Genomic DNA, 7,467 nt, shown 5'->3' with positions numbered 1-7,467 from the left:
TCTCTCTTTCTCTCTCCTCTCACACACACAAACATGCAAACCAAAATCAAACACATCCTCAAAAAAAAGAGATTTGCAACAACACATTTTTCAAAGTTTGAGTCCAAGTGAAGTGACCAGTGAAGTCAAACCCAAGCCCAGACCAAGTCCTGTCCAACACGGCTCCACCTCTCACCGGAGCCTTTTATTAACCTGGATTCAACCAGGCAAGTCATTAAGAACAAATTCTTATTTACAATGAAGCCTAGTAAGTGGCAAGTCACTTGAGGGGAAAGATGCAACAGGAGCATGCTGGCAGCCCCCAGGCTGGACTGTGAAGGCCGGCTCTCACACGCCACGACCAATCAGCAGCTGAACCTCTCTATGCTACAACCAATCAGTGATCATGCCGGTGCTCAGTCTGGTGCATCAGTCTGGCAGTAGACCATCAGGCCAGGTTGAGATCTCTAATGTGATCTGGTGATTCCACTTTGCTACCTGTCTGGCAATCTGGACTACTGTTTTCAGGACACACACACACGCACACAGAAATCCTGTGCTGCAAACGATGGGATTTATTCTGGTCTGTCACCTTAAGCTGCTTACGCACCTGTCGCAATCCAAATGTCTAAAGATTAAACTGCTAATGGCAAACACCCACTAGCACTAGCAGGGATAACTGTTTCTACACTGACACACTCTGCCTGCCTGTCTGTCTGCATGTCTGTCTGTCTGTATTTCTATTCTATTTTCTTGCCTGCCTATCCGCTTTTCTGTCTGCCTGTGTCTGTCTGTCTGTCTGTCTGTCTGCCAGTCATGAGATGCAGTCTAGCAGAGGATTCTGCTGAATCACCCTCTGCAGCACTGTAGGGATGGTTGTGCAACATCTTTCTGTGTCACTCTGCACTCCAAAATGGTCTCAGGACATCAACGTTAATGCAGTGTGTGTGTGTGTGTGTCCTCATCGGTGTCTGATGTAAGACATGTAGAGGAAACTGCCGACTCAACGCTGCAGCGGAGGTGACCTTGGCTTGTCGAGTCAGAGACACAGTCAAGATTATGCAAGGCCACCAAACTTAACTCCCCTTTTTATCTTCTAACTTGGTCAAAACTACCCAGAATGTGAATTTCTTGCCCTACATACACTCACCCACGCCTGAGTTTTGTGCTGTGTGTGAGTGTGTGTGTGAGTGAGTGTGTGTAAGTGTGTGTGCGTGTGTGTGTGTGAGTGTGTGTGTTAGGCAGTAAGCAGACAGAGTGCTACAGAGGCATATTTCAGAGGCTGGTATGAAAGCACTAGAGTGAGTCACGCTCCAGCATTTCTGCCCAGTAAACTTAACCCACTTTCTCCTCTGCTGAAGAGCCTGACACACACACCTATACACACACTCACACACACACACACACACACACACACACGCACACACACACACACACACACCCACACACACACCCACACACACACATATGTCAGTATGATATAGTGTAAGAGCGCATTCTGTTTCCCAACACTGATTCAAGAATGAGCACTGTCGACTGCAAACATGTCTGCTTGCAAGTAGGCGTGCATACACAGAAAAACACACAAACACACATTTACACACTGACACAACTGCACATAGTCCACATGCCTACCGAGTCTCCCCTCATAATAACAAAGCCAATCCCAGTGGGGCGGCCTGATAAGTACAGGTTAATGTTTGATGAACAGCCTACATATTTAATCCAGGTATCCCAGATCCTAAGGAGAAATGGAACTGAACATGAGAACTCTCCTGGAGGAATGATGTAACACAGATAAACACAGGTTAACATGGGATTCCACGTGTGTGTAGAAGATGTGTGTGTGTGTGTGTGTGTAGAAGATGTGTGTGTGTGTGTGTGTAAAGTGAAATCCCGGGGGAGATCACACTGTGGGGTTCCCTCTTACTTTCTCATCTTCTCCCAGTACGCACCTGGGCTGCCAACATTCTGGTCTGAATCTCTGGACCGTGGAGTGACTTACATGCTCACACACTCCCACACACACACGCACACACACGCACACACACAAACTCCCACACACACACTCCCACATTCACACGCTCCATGTCACTCCCATACAGACAAAACCACAGATAGGACACACCGGCACTTCCTGATACCGTACCTGGATGTACATCTCTGCTCTCCCACAGTGACTCATTATGACCCCCCCCCATCTGCTCCACAGATGGGAGCCGCCCTACTGACAGGTCTCCCTGTTACCTCCCTCTGGCCTCCACATCAACACCCAGGCAGGTTGACTCCCTGTGTGTGCCAGGGCGCACCCTACACTTTGCTTTGACAAAAAACGACATGTGTAGTACTTATGTGAGCCTATTGTAGAGGGAGAGAGGAAAGGAGGGGGGGGGGGAGGTAGTATGAAGGGGAGGAGTGAGACCCTCCAAAACGCTGAATATCAGGCCCCCCACAGACCTGTCAACCCCCTCCCCCCAGTCTATTGTCCTTCCTTCACCACCATCCAAAATCAATAGAGAAAGAAGATGAACACTGGGGCACCAAGCTGGGACCCCCCTATCATGTTAGCTCCAGGTTCCTATCACCATGGGAACTGTGTGTGTGTGTTGGGAGGGGGGGGCGGTGCAGGGATATGACTGGCACAGGAGGGTGAGGCGGGGGGGTGGTATTGTGTCTCAACGAGTACAGGGATGGAGGGAAGCATGGAGGGGGCATGAGGGGAGAGAAGGAAGGAAGGGGGGAATTAATCCTGTGTAATTGCCTCTCAGTAGACAGCAAGGGTGGTGAGCCAGTCAGTCTGTCACAGAAAAAGGCTGTAATTATTAATCAACCTACAGCCCTTAGCATATGTTGCTCTCTCTCTCTCTCTCCCTCTCTCTCTTCTCTCCCTCTTTGTCGCGTTGCAACAGCAGGAGGAGAAGGGCGGGGTCATTAATTATATACGTGATAGACCCTTGGCCACACACACACACACACCTGATCCCTCTTCGTCCATGTCATACAGAGTGGATGATGACAGATGAGAGGGTTTGAGGAGTATTGTTCAATGTTTATGGGGGCCAAATGGCAACTACACTGGCCCAGTCTTATTACAGAGGGTTTAATCTGCAGGAGGCTCTTCTGATTGGCTCTATCTATCACACTCGACAACAAGAAGCCAAGGGTATCTGACATGCTGGTAACTAGGACCAAAGTTTACTCTGTAACATTTCACGTCTAGTGATCATACTGTGCATTTATTTTTATTAGACTGAATAAAGGACTTGCCGGTCTACCAAACACCGCTGGTAGTCATCTGTACACCAAGTAGTTGCACCAGAGGATTATACATTGTGTTTGTGTGGAGAGTGTGTGTTGAGGAAAAAGCTTGTGCTTGTGGAAGCCTAGTGGAAGACCAGGGAGTTCCTGCAACAGAGCACCCTCTGCTGGTTCCGTCATCAAACTCAACACTAATGCAAATAATTAGAGAGAGAGAGACACAGAGAGAGAGAGAGACATAGAGAGAGAGAGAGAGAGAGAGAGAGAGAGAGAGAGAGAGAGAGAGAGAGAGAGAGAGAGAGAGAGAGAGAGAGAGAGGAAGGGAGGGAGAGAGAGAGACACAGTGGGATAATAGGGCTGTAACAGGACAGATGGACAGACAGACCACTGGACACAAAAGGTGGATTCAAGGTATTAGGTGTGTGTGTGTTAGTTTCGGTGTATGTGTGTCAGTGAGTGTGTGTGTGTGTGTGTGTGGGGGGGGGGGGTTACCTGTACAGTACATAGGGGGAATGTGTGTGGTCAGCTCTTCTGTCTCCCTGGGCAGGGTCTCTATGTAAATCATGAATAATCATTTGTGCACTTAAGCAGAAAACCTGCATATGCAAAAACAGCATATTATGCTAAAATATGTGCTGCAGAGCAATTGGAATGACTGAACTCTGACAAAGGAATGTGTGCATGTTCAGTCTGGGAAGCAGAAGTCCTGTCAGCAGAAACATCAGTATGCATGCTACATCATCATGGAGCTAAAACCATGGACCAGCATACAGAACCAGGAGACAGAATCAAGACATGGACCTGACCAGCATACAGAACAAGGAGACAGAATCAAGACATGGACCTGGACCAGCATACAGAACCAGTGTGCAAATGTGCAAATGCCTGCAGAGTAAAACTGTGGACTCATAGCAAAGAGGTAAAAATGCCTTTGATACCTTCTCCAAAATGTTATTTGATATATTACATCTCATGTGTGGGATCCTACACCAATCACATCAGCCTTTCTGATGTGTTTTATTAGCCCATCCCCAACACCCCCTTTAAGGAATAACCCCCACCTCCGACCACAACCACCACCATCACCACACACACACACACACACACACACACCATGTATCACCCTACCTTCCACTGCCTTGCACTTTACACACAAGTAATTAAAAAATGAAACACCAAAGGAGTGATGGCAACAAATGAAGCGGAACATTTGCCGGTAGCGTTTCCACGACAACGCCTAGCATCAAGTGCGTCATTAGCTGTGTGGCTCGGGCTGTGAGTCGCCGGGTCGCTCTGATTGATCCCACGGTCCAGCCCTCAGAGGGACGAGAGGGCATTGGATGTGCTGCACACACACACACACACACACTCACCCAAGGACACACACTCAGGATGGTTCCGCTTAGACAGGGACAACAGGGGAGTGAAGAAGTAGAGGGAAGTGGTCGGATCAGGACCTCATAGAGGTAACCTCTTCTATGCCTGCATGAAAATAATTAGAGGAGAAAGGCCTGGCTGCTGAGGTTTTGTCCCTGTAGGAGAGTTACATCTCCTTCTGGCACACACACACACACACACACACAAACACACACACACAAACACACACAGGAGTTTTAACTCTCCTACAGGCCAACCCTCAACCGCCCTGCCTTTCTCCTCTAATTATCTTCATGCAGGCATAGAGGAGGTTACCTCTAGAGGTTCTGATCTGACCACTTCACTCCTCCGGTTTCCTCCCTGCATGAGCTGAACCCTCCTGAGTTTGCCTGCCCACTAAGCTCAGGTCGAGGATGGAGGAAGGGAGGAAGGAGGATATGTGCTGTTTGGGGTAGTACTATTAAGGCTTGAAAGCAGGGAGGTAGGAAATAGAACAGGGGGTAAACTGGCAACCAGACTGTGGCTGCTTGATGGTCTCTCTGTATGTGTGTGTGTGTGTGTGTCTATCTGTCTATCTGTTCTAGCCCCTGGCCAGTCTGTAATGGTTCCATCTGTTAGCATAACCACAGACAGCTGGGCACTGGTGCACACACACGCACGCACACATGCACACACACACACACACACACACACACACACACACACACACACACACACACCACAATCAAACAAAAACTGAAGTAAATGATCTAGGGTAGGGAATTCTACTGTATTAATGATGAAATATTCAAATATAATCCATATGTGTGAGGATGAGAGGCTCTGGGTAGAGGAAGAGAGAGAGGAAGTGAGCGAGGGCACCAGTCAATAGAGGATATGGAAGGAGAGAGGGAGCCAGTAGATAGAGGACATTGCTCTGATTGGTTTGATAGGGCATGACGAGGTTAATTCCAGGTTAACCACTGCTACATTGATCACAAAAGATGATCTCTTTCACACACATGCATACCTGCACAAACACACACACACACACACACACACAAGCAGACACCTGGACACACACACATACAGTAGGACGTCTGGTAATGAGTACATCCCTAATGAGTACATCCCAGTGTTCACCTGACCTACATGCATATATTATACTACAGAAGGTGCCATTGGGGACACTATGTGTGTGTCTGTGCGTGTGTGCGTAGCTATATATGATACATCATTGTCTATAAGTGAGCCAGTCAGGAACCCTGTTGTTTGATGGTGTGTTCTAACCAGGCGTGGTACAGTACAACCAACAATACCAAGGTAGGCCATGGGGATCCTTTTTTAGACTTTTCTTCCATGTCAGGAAGCCAGCCTTATGCATACATGAGTATACGAGTAGTCTTTACCTAACTAGACAAGGAGGCATTACAGAGCAAATCAGTCATGCTTGTTTTATAGATTTACCCTGCTCCACTGGTCATTACTGGCGTGCCTGCTAAAGGACTGTGGAGCGGGAGAAGAGGAAGAGGAAGATAAGCGAGAAGAAGATAAGCGAGAGAGAGACAAGCATGGATGAAAGAGGGCGGGGGGGGGTGAGACTGAGAGGATACAGTATAGCTGCATCAGCGTTAGCACTGAGGCTCAGGAAGACGGTCTCCATCTCTATATCTCTCTCTCTCTATCTCTTCTCTCTCTCTCTCTCTCTCTATCTCTCTGTCCCCCAGGGGGTTGAGTTCACCTTCACCCCCGTCCTGGAAGACACCGTGGAGGAGGACACCTCGTTCTGTGTGGAGCTGGCCTGAATGAAGAAGCTTAGCGGCAAAATGGTGCTCAATGTGTCTGACAAAGATAAATGCTGAAGTCAGTTGAACCCAGGGTATGGCTCCCAGTCCTGCTGGGTTGATTGGGCCTTGGAGGGGGTTGTGGGGGTGGGGACAGATAGGGCAGAGTTGAATGAGCGCCATGGGTCTGTGTAGCCAGCGTCCTCCCCGAAGCAGCCCTCTACCACGCCCTCCCCCCCCCCGAAGTTCTCCTCTGGAACATATCACACACAATCTGGAAAAGCCCATTACAGTAGACGTTTTAAATGCCAACACACAGGGGGGGGGGGGGGGGGGAGAAGGAGAGACAGAGATGCTGTTTTCACTTTAGACGGGGCCTATGTAATGTGGCTGATTCAGTCTGAACCATTCCAAGCAGGACACTGGGAATGAAGGCCTGGAGGAGGGATGAGATGAAAGGAGGGGATTAGGGTGGAGGTGGAGGAGAGAATAGAAGACAGGTGTAGTGCTGTGTGACAACACCATCAGGTCATCTCATTGAGTTAACCCTCTCATCGCTGGTGAGAAGAGCACTCTACACTTCTCAATTCATACCCCAGGGCCGCTTCAGTACACACACACACACACAGACAGACACACACACGCAGGCACACACACACAACTGAAAAATATGACATTTAATCTGGTTGTTGCACATTAGTTTACCACTTTTCTCCCACGCACATATACGCATGTCTGCTTTCAGATCTGAGCTTCTTGCCACTACTATGAAGTTTATTTGCAGACTCAAACAATGTGTTCTAACATTCGGATTCAACTGGTTAGTGCAGAAGAAAAAAAAACATTTTACAAAGAGAAACATTTATTACAATGATGTCAAACACACTATGAATATGAACATACAGCACAGCACAGGAAGAGAAGCCCTGCCACCCTGCGGAAGCAAGCTTAACTTTTAATACATACATTTGTTCTGTTCTTTCTCTCCCTCACAAATAGCTGCTATGGATATCTTGTACTAGAGAGGGAGAGGCACCACTATGAACAAGCCCTGTGTCACTCTTTCAAGGATTCGTTGTTGATCTGGGTA

The 7,467-nt window shown here is 48.2% G+C and overlaps 1 protein-coding gene across 3 annotated transcripts in view; it reads right to left on the bottom strand.

Moving 5' to 3' along the window:
- Positions 1-7,467, bottom strand: part of frmd4a (FERM domain containing 4A) — a 76,937-nt gene that overhangs the window by 51,250 nt on the left and 18,220 nt on the right. The window lies entirely within an intron of this gene.

This window comes from Osmerus eperlanus, chromosome 5 (genome assembly GCF_963692335.1).
Source record: "Osmerus eperlanus chromosome 5, fOsmEpe2.1, whole genome shotgun sequence".
Classification (NCBI taxonomy): Eukaryota; Metazoa; Chordata; class Actinopteri; order Osmeriformes; family Osmeridae; genus Osmerus; species Osmerus eperlanus.
Note: the sequence above shows the minus strand (reverse complement) of the source record. Positions and strands in the feature narration are given on the sequence as shown.